Here is a 6,955-nt window from a genome sequence, read left to right as displayed (position 1 = left end):
CTGATATTATGAGCCATGATCCAAGAGGGTTGGGTACAATGACACAATCAACCAAGGGTCTGATATTGTGAGCCATGATCCAAGAGGGTTGGGTACAATGACACAATCAACCAAGGGTCTGATATTGTGAGCCATGATCCAAGAGGGTTGGGTACAATGACACAATCAACCTAGGGTCTGATATTGTGAGCCATGATCCAGGAGGGTTGGGTACAATGACACAATCAACGTAGGGTCTGATATTGTGAGCAATGATCCAGGAGGGTTGGGTACAATGACACAATCAACCAAGTGTCTGGTGTTGTGAGCAATGATCCAGGAGGGTTGGATACAATGACACAATCAACCAAGGGTCTGATATTGTGAGCAATGATCCAGGAGGGTTGGGTACAATGACACAATCAACCAAGGGTCTGATAATGTGAGCCATGATCCAGGAGGGTTGGGTACAATAACACAATCAACCAAGGGTCTGATATTGTGAGCCATGATCCAGGAGGGTTGGGTACAATGGCACAATCAACCAAGGATCATATATTGTGAGCCATGATCCAGGAGGGTTGGGTACAATGACACAATCCACCAAGGGTCTGATATTGTGAGCCATGATCCAGGAGGGTGGTGTACAATGACACAATCCACCTCGGTTCTGATATTATGAGCAATGATCAAGGAGGGTTGGGTATGATGGCACAACCAACCAAGGGTCTGATATTGTGAGCCATAATCCAGGAGGGTTGGGTACAATGGCACAATCAACCAAGGGTCTGGTATTGTGAGCCATGATCCAGGAGGGTTGGGTACAATGACACAATCAACCAAGTGTCTGGTGTTGTGAGCAATGATCCAGGAGGGTTGGATACAATGACACAATCAACCAAGGGTCTGATATTGTGAGCAATGATCCAGGAGGGTTGGGTACAATGACACAATAAACCTAGGGTCTGATATTATGAGCCATGATCCAAGAGGGTGGGGTACAATGGCAGAATCAACCTAGGGTCTGGTATTGTGAGCCATGATCCAAGAGGGTTGGGTACAATGACACAATCAACCTAGGGTCTGATATTATGAGCCATGATCCAAGAGGGTTGGGTACAATGGCAGAATCAACCTAGGGTCTGGTATTGTGAGCCATGATCCAGGAGGGTTGGGTACAATGACACAATCAACCAAGTGTCTGGTGTTGTGATCAATGATCAAGGAGGGTTGGGTACGATGACACAATCCACCAAGGGTCTGATATTGTAAGCCATGATCCAGGAGGGTTGGGTACAATGGCACAATCAACCAAGGGTCTGATATTATGAGCAGTGATCAAGGAGGGTGGGGTACAATGACACAATCAACCTAGGGTCTGATATTGTGAGCCATGATCCAGGAGGGTGGGGTACAATGACACGATCAACCTAGGGTCTGATATTGTGAGCCATGATCCAGGAGGGTTGGGTACAATGACACAATCAACCAAGTGTCTGGTGTTGTGAGCAATGATCCAGGAGGGTTGGATACAATGACACAATCAACCAAGGGTCTGATATTGTGAGCAATGATCCAGGAGGGTTGGGTACAATAACACAATCAACCAAGGGTCTGATATTGTGAGCAATGATCAAGGAGGGTGGTGTACAATGACACAATCCACCTAGGGTCTGATATTATGAGCAATGATCAAGGAGGGTTGGGTATGATGGCACAATCAACCAAGGGTCTGATATTGTGAGCCATGATCCAGGAGGGTTGGGTACAATGACACAATCAACCAAGGGTCTGATATTGTAAGCCATGATCCAGGAGGGTTGGGTACAATGGCACAATCAACCAAGGGTCTGATATTATGAGCAGTGATCAAGGAGGGTGGGGTACAATGACACAATCAACCTAGGGTCTGATATTGTGAGCCATGATCCAGGAGGGTGGGGTACAATGACACGATCAACCTAGGGTCTGATATTGTGAGCCATGATCCAGGAGGGTTGGGTACAATGACACAATCAACCAAGGGTCTGATATTGTGAGCAAGATCCAGGAGGGTTGGGTTCAATGACACAATCAACCAAGGGTCTGATATTGTGAGCCATGATCCAGGAGGGTTGGGTACAATGACACAATCAACCAAGGGTCTGATATTATGAGCAGTGATCAAGGAGGGTTGGGTACGATGACACAATCCACCAAGGGTCTGATATTGTGAGCAATGATCCAGGAGGGTTGGGTACAATGACACAATCAACCAAGGGTCTGATATTGTGAGCAGTGATCAAGGAGGGTTGGGTACGATGACAAAATCAACCAAGGGTCTGATATTGTGAGCAATGATCCAGGAGGGTTGGGTACAATGACACAATCAACCAAGGGTCTGATATTGTGAGCAATGTTCCAGGAGGGTTGGGTACAATGACACAATCAACCAAGGGTCTGATATTGTGAGCAATGATCCAGGAGGGTTGGGTACAATGACACAATCAACCAAGGGTCTGATATTGTGAGCTATGATCCAGGAGGGTTGTGTATGATGACACAATCAACCTAGGGTCTGATATTGTGAGCAATGATCCAGGAGGGTTGGGTACAATGACACAATCAACCAAGGGTCTGATAATGAGCAGTGATCAAGGAGGGTGGGGTACGATGACACAATCCACCAAGGGTCTGATATTGTGAGCAATGATCCAGGAGGGTTGGGTACAATGACACAATCAACCAAGGGTCTGGTATTGTGAGCAATGATCCAGGAGGGTTGGATACAATGACACAATCAACCAAGGGTCAGATATTGTGAGCAATGATCCAGGAGGGGTGGGTACAATGACACAATCAACCTAGGGTCTGATATTATGAGCCATGATCCAAGAGGGTTGGGTACAATGGCAGAATCAACCTAGGGTCTGGTATTGTGAGCCATGATCCAAGAGGGTTGGGTACAATGACACAATCAACCTAGGGTCTGATATTATGAGCCATGATCCAAGAGGGTTGGGTACAATGGCAGAATCAACCTAGGGTCTGATATTGTGAGCAATGATCCAGGAGGGTTGGGTACAATGACACAATCAACCAAGGGTCTGATATTGTGAGCAATGATCAAGGAGGGTGGTGTACAATGACACAATCCACCTAGGGTCTGATATTATGAGCAATGATCAAGGAGGGTTGGGTATGATGGCACAATCAACCAAGGGTCTGATATTGTGAGCCATGATCCAGGAGGGTTGGGTACAATGACACAATCAACCAAGGGTCTGATATTGTAAGCCATGATCCAGGAGGGTTGGGTACAATGGCACAATCAACCAAGGGTCTGATATTATGAGCAGTGATCAAGGAGGGTGGGGTACAATGACACAATCCACCTAGGGTCTGATATTATGAGCAGTGATCAAGGAGGGTTTGGTACGATGACACAATCCACCAAGGGTCTGATATTGTGAGCCATGATCCAGGAGGGTGGGGTACAATGACACAATCAACCTAGGGTCTGATATTGTGAGCCATGATCCAGGAGGGTGGGGTACAATGACACGATCAACCTAGGGTCTGATATTGTGAGCCATGATCCAGGAGGGTGGGGTACAATGACACAATCAACCAAGGGTCTGATATTGTGAGCCATGATCCAGGAGGGTTGGGTTCAATGACACAATCAACCAAGGGTCTGATATTGTGAGCCATGATCCAGGAGGGTTGGGTACAATGACACAATCAACCAAGGGTCTGATATTGTGAGCAATGTTCCAGGAGGGTTGGGTACAATGACACAATCAACCAAGGGTCTGATATTGTGAGCAGTGATCAAGGAGGGTGGGGTACGATGACACAATCCACCAAGGGTCTGATATTGTGAGCAATGTTCCAGGAGGGTTGGGTACAATGACACAATCAACCAAGGGTCTGATATTGTGAGCAATGATCCAGGAGGGTTGTGTATGATGACACAATCAACCTAGGGTCTGATATTGTGAGCAATGATCCAGGAGGGTTGGGTACAATGACACAATCAACCAAGAATCTGATATTATGAGCAGTGATCAAGGAGGGTTGGGTACGATGACACAATCCACCAAGGGTCTGATATTGTGAGCAATGATCCAGGAGGGTTGGGTACAATGACACAATCAACCAAGGGTCTGATATTGTGAGCAATGATCCAGGAGGGTTGGGTACAATGACACAATCAACCAAGGGTCTGATATTGTGAGCTATGATCCAGGAGGGTTGTGTATGATGACACAATCAACCTAGGGTCTGATATTGTGAGCAATGATCCAGGAGGGTTGGGTACAATGACACAATCAACCAAGGGTCTGATAATGAGCAGTGATCAAGGAGGGTGGGGTACGATGACACAATCCACCAAGGGTCTGATATTGTGAGCAATGATCCAGGAGGGTTGGGTACAATGACACAATCAACCAAGGGTCTGGTATTGTGAGCAATGATCCAGGAGGGTTGGGTACGATGACACAATCAACCAAGGGTCTGATATTATGAGCCATGATCCAAGAGGGTTGGGTACAATGGCAGAATCAACCTAGGGTCTGATATTGTGAGCCATGATCCAAGAGGGTTGGGTACAATGACACAATCAACCAAGGGTCTGATATGGTGAGCAATGTTCCAGGAGGGTTGGGTACAATGACACAATCAACCAAGGGTCTGATATTGTGAGCAATGATCCAGGAGGGTTGGATACAATGACACAATCCACAAAGGGTCTGATATTGTGAGCCATGATCCAGGAGGGTGGGGTACAATGACAAAATCCACAAAGGGTCTGATATTGTGAGCAATGATCAAGGAGGGTTGGGTACAATGACACAATCCACCAAGGGTCTGATATTGTGAGCAATGATCCAGGAGGGTTGGTGTACAATGACACAATCAACCTAGGGTCTGGTATTGTGAGCCATGATCCAGGAGGGTTGGGTACAATGACACAATCAACCAAGTGTCTGGTGTTGTGAGCAATGATCCAGGAGGGTTGGATACAATGACACAATCAACCAAGGGTCAGATATTGTGAGCAATGATCCAGGAGGGGTGGGTACAATGACACAATCAACCTAGGGTCTGATATTATGAGCCATGATCCAAGAGGGTTGGGTACAATGGCAGAATCAACCTAGGGTCTGGTATTGTGAGCCATGATCCAAGAGGGTTGGGTACAATGACACAATCAACCTAGGGTCTGATATTATGAGCCATGATCCAAGAGGGTTGGGTACAATGGCAGAATCAACCTAGGGTCTGATATTGTGAGTAATGATCCAGGAGGGTTGGGTACAATGACACAATCAACCAAGGGTCTGATATTGTGAGCAATGATCAAGGAGGGTGGTGTACAATGACACAATCCACCTAGGGTCTGATATTATGAGCAATGATCAAGGAGGGTTGGGTATGATGGCACAATCAACCGAGGGTCTGATATTGTGAGCCATGATCCAGGAGGGTTGGGTACAATGACACAATCAACCAAGGGTCTGATATTGTAAGCCATGATCCAGGAGGGTTGGGTACAATGGCACAATCAACCAAGGGTCTGATATTATGAGCAGTGATCAAGGAGGGTGGGGTACAATGACACAATCCACCTAGGGTCTGATATTATGAGCAGTGATCAAGGAGGGTTTGGTACGATGACACAATCCACCAAGGGTCTGATATTGTGAGCCATGATCCAGGAGGGTGGGGTACAATGACACAATCAACCTAGGGTCTGATATTGTGAGCCATGATCCAGGAGGGTGGGGTACAATGACACGATCAACCTAGGGTCTGATATTGTGAGCCATGATCCAGGAGGGTGGGGTACAATGACACAATCAACCCAGGGTCTGATATTGTGAGCCATGATCCAGGAGGGTTGGGTTCAATGACACAATCAACCAAGGGTCTGATATTGTGAGCCATGATCCAGGAGGGTTGGGTACAATGACACAATCAACCAAGGGTCTGATATTGTGAGCAATGTTCCAGGAGGGTTGGGTACAATGACACAATCAACCAAGGGTCTGATATTGTGAGCAGTGATCAAGGAGGGTGGGGTACGATGACACAATCCACCAAGGGTCTGATATTGTGAGCAATGTTCCAGGAGGGTTGGGTACAATGACACAATCAACCAAGGGTCTGATATTGTGAGCAATGATCCAGGAGGGTTGTGTATGATGACACAATCAACCTAGGGTCTGATATTGTGAGCAATGATCCAGGAGGGTTGGGTACAATGACACAATCAACCAAGAATCTGATATTATGAGCAGTGATCAAGGAGGGTTGGGTACGATGACACAATCCTCCAAGGGTCTGATATTGTGAGCAATGATCCAGGAGGGTTGGGTACAATGACACAATCAACCAAGGGTCTGATATTGTGAGCAATGTTCCAGGAGGGTTGGGTACAATGACACAATCAACCAAGGGTCTGATATTGTGAGCAGTGATCCAGGAGGGTGGGGTACAATGACACAATCAACAAAGGGTCTGATATTGTGAGCCATGATCCAGAAGGGTTGGGTACAATGACACATTCAACCAAGGGTCTGATATTGTGAGCAGTGATCCAGGAGGGTTGGTGTACAATGACACAATCCACCAAGGGTCTGATATTGTGAGCAATGATCCAGGAGGGTTGGTGTACAATGACACAATCAACCTAGGGTCTGATATTGTGAGCCATGATCCAGCAGGGTTGGGTACAATGACACAATCAACCAAGTGTCTGGTGTTGTGAGCAATGATCCAGGAGGGTTGGATACAATGACACAATCAACCAAGGGTCAGATATTGTGAGCAATGATCCAGGAGGGTTGGGTACAATGACACAATCAACCTAGGGTCTGATATTATGAGCCATGATCCAAGAGGGTTGGGTACAATGGCAGAATCAACCTAGGGTCTGGTATTGTGAGCCATGATCCAAGAGGGTTGGGTACAATGACACAATCAACCT

This window comes from Haliotis rufescens, unplaced genomic scaffold, assembly GCF_023055435.1.
Source record: "Haliotis rufescens isolate VD_foot unplaced genomic scaffold, xgHalRufe1.0.p SCAF_105, whole genome shotgun sequence".
In the NCBI taxonomy this organism is placed as follows: Eukaryota; Metazoa; Mollusca; class Gastropoda; order Lepetellida; family Haliotidae; genus Haliotis; species Haliotis rufescens.
Note: the sequence above shows the minus strand (reverse complement) of the source record.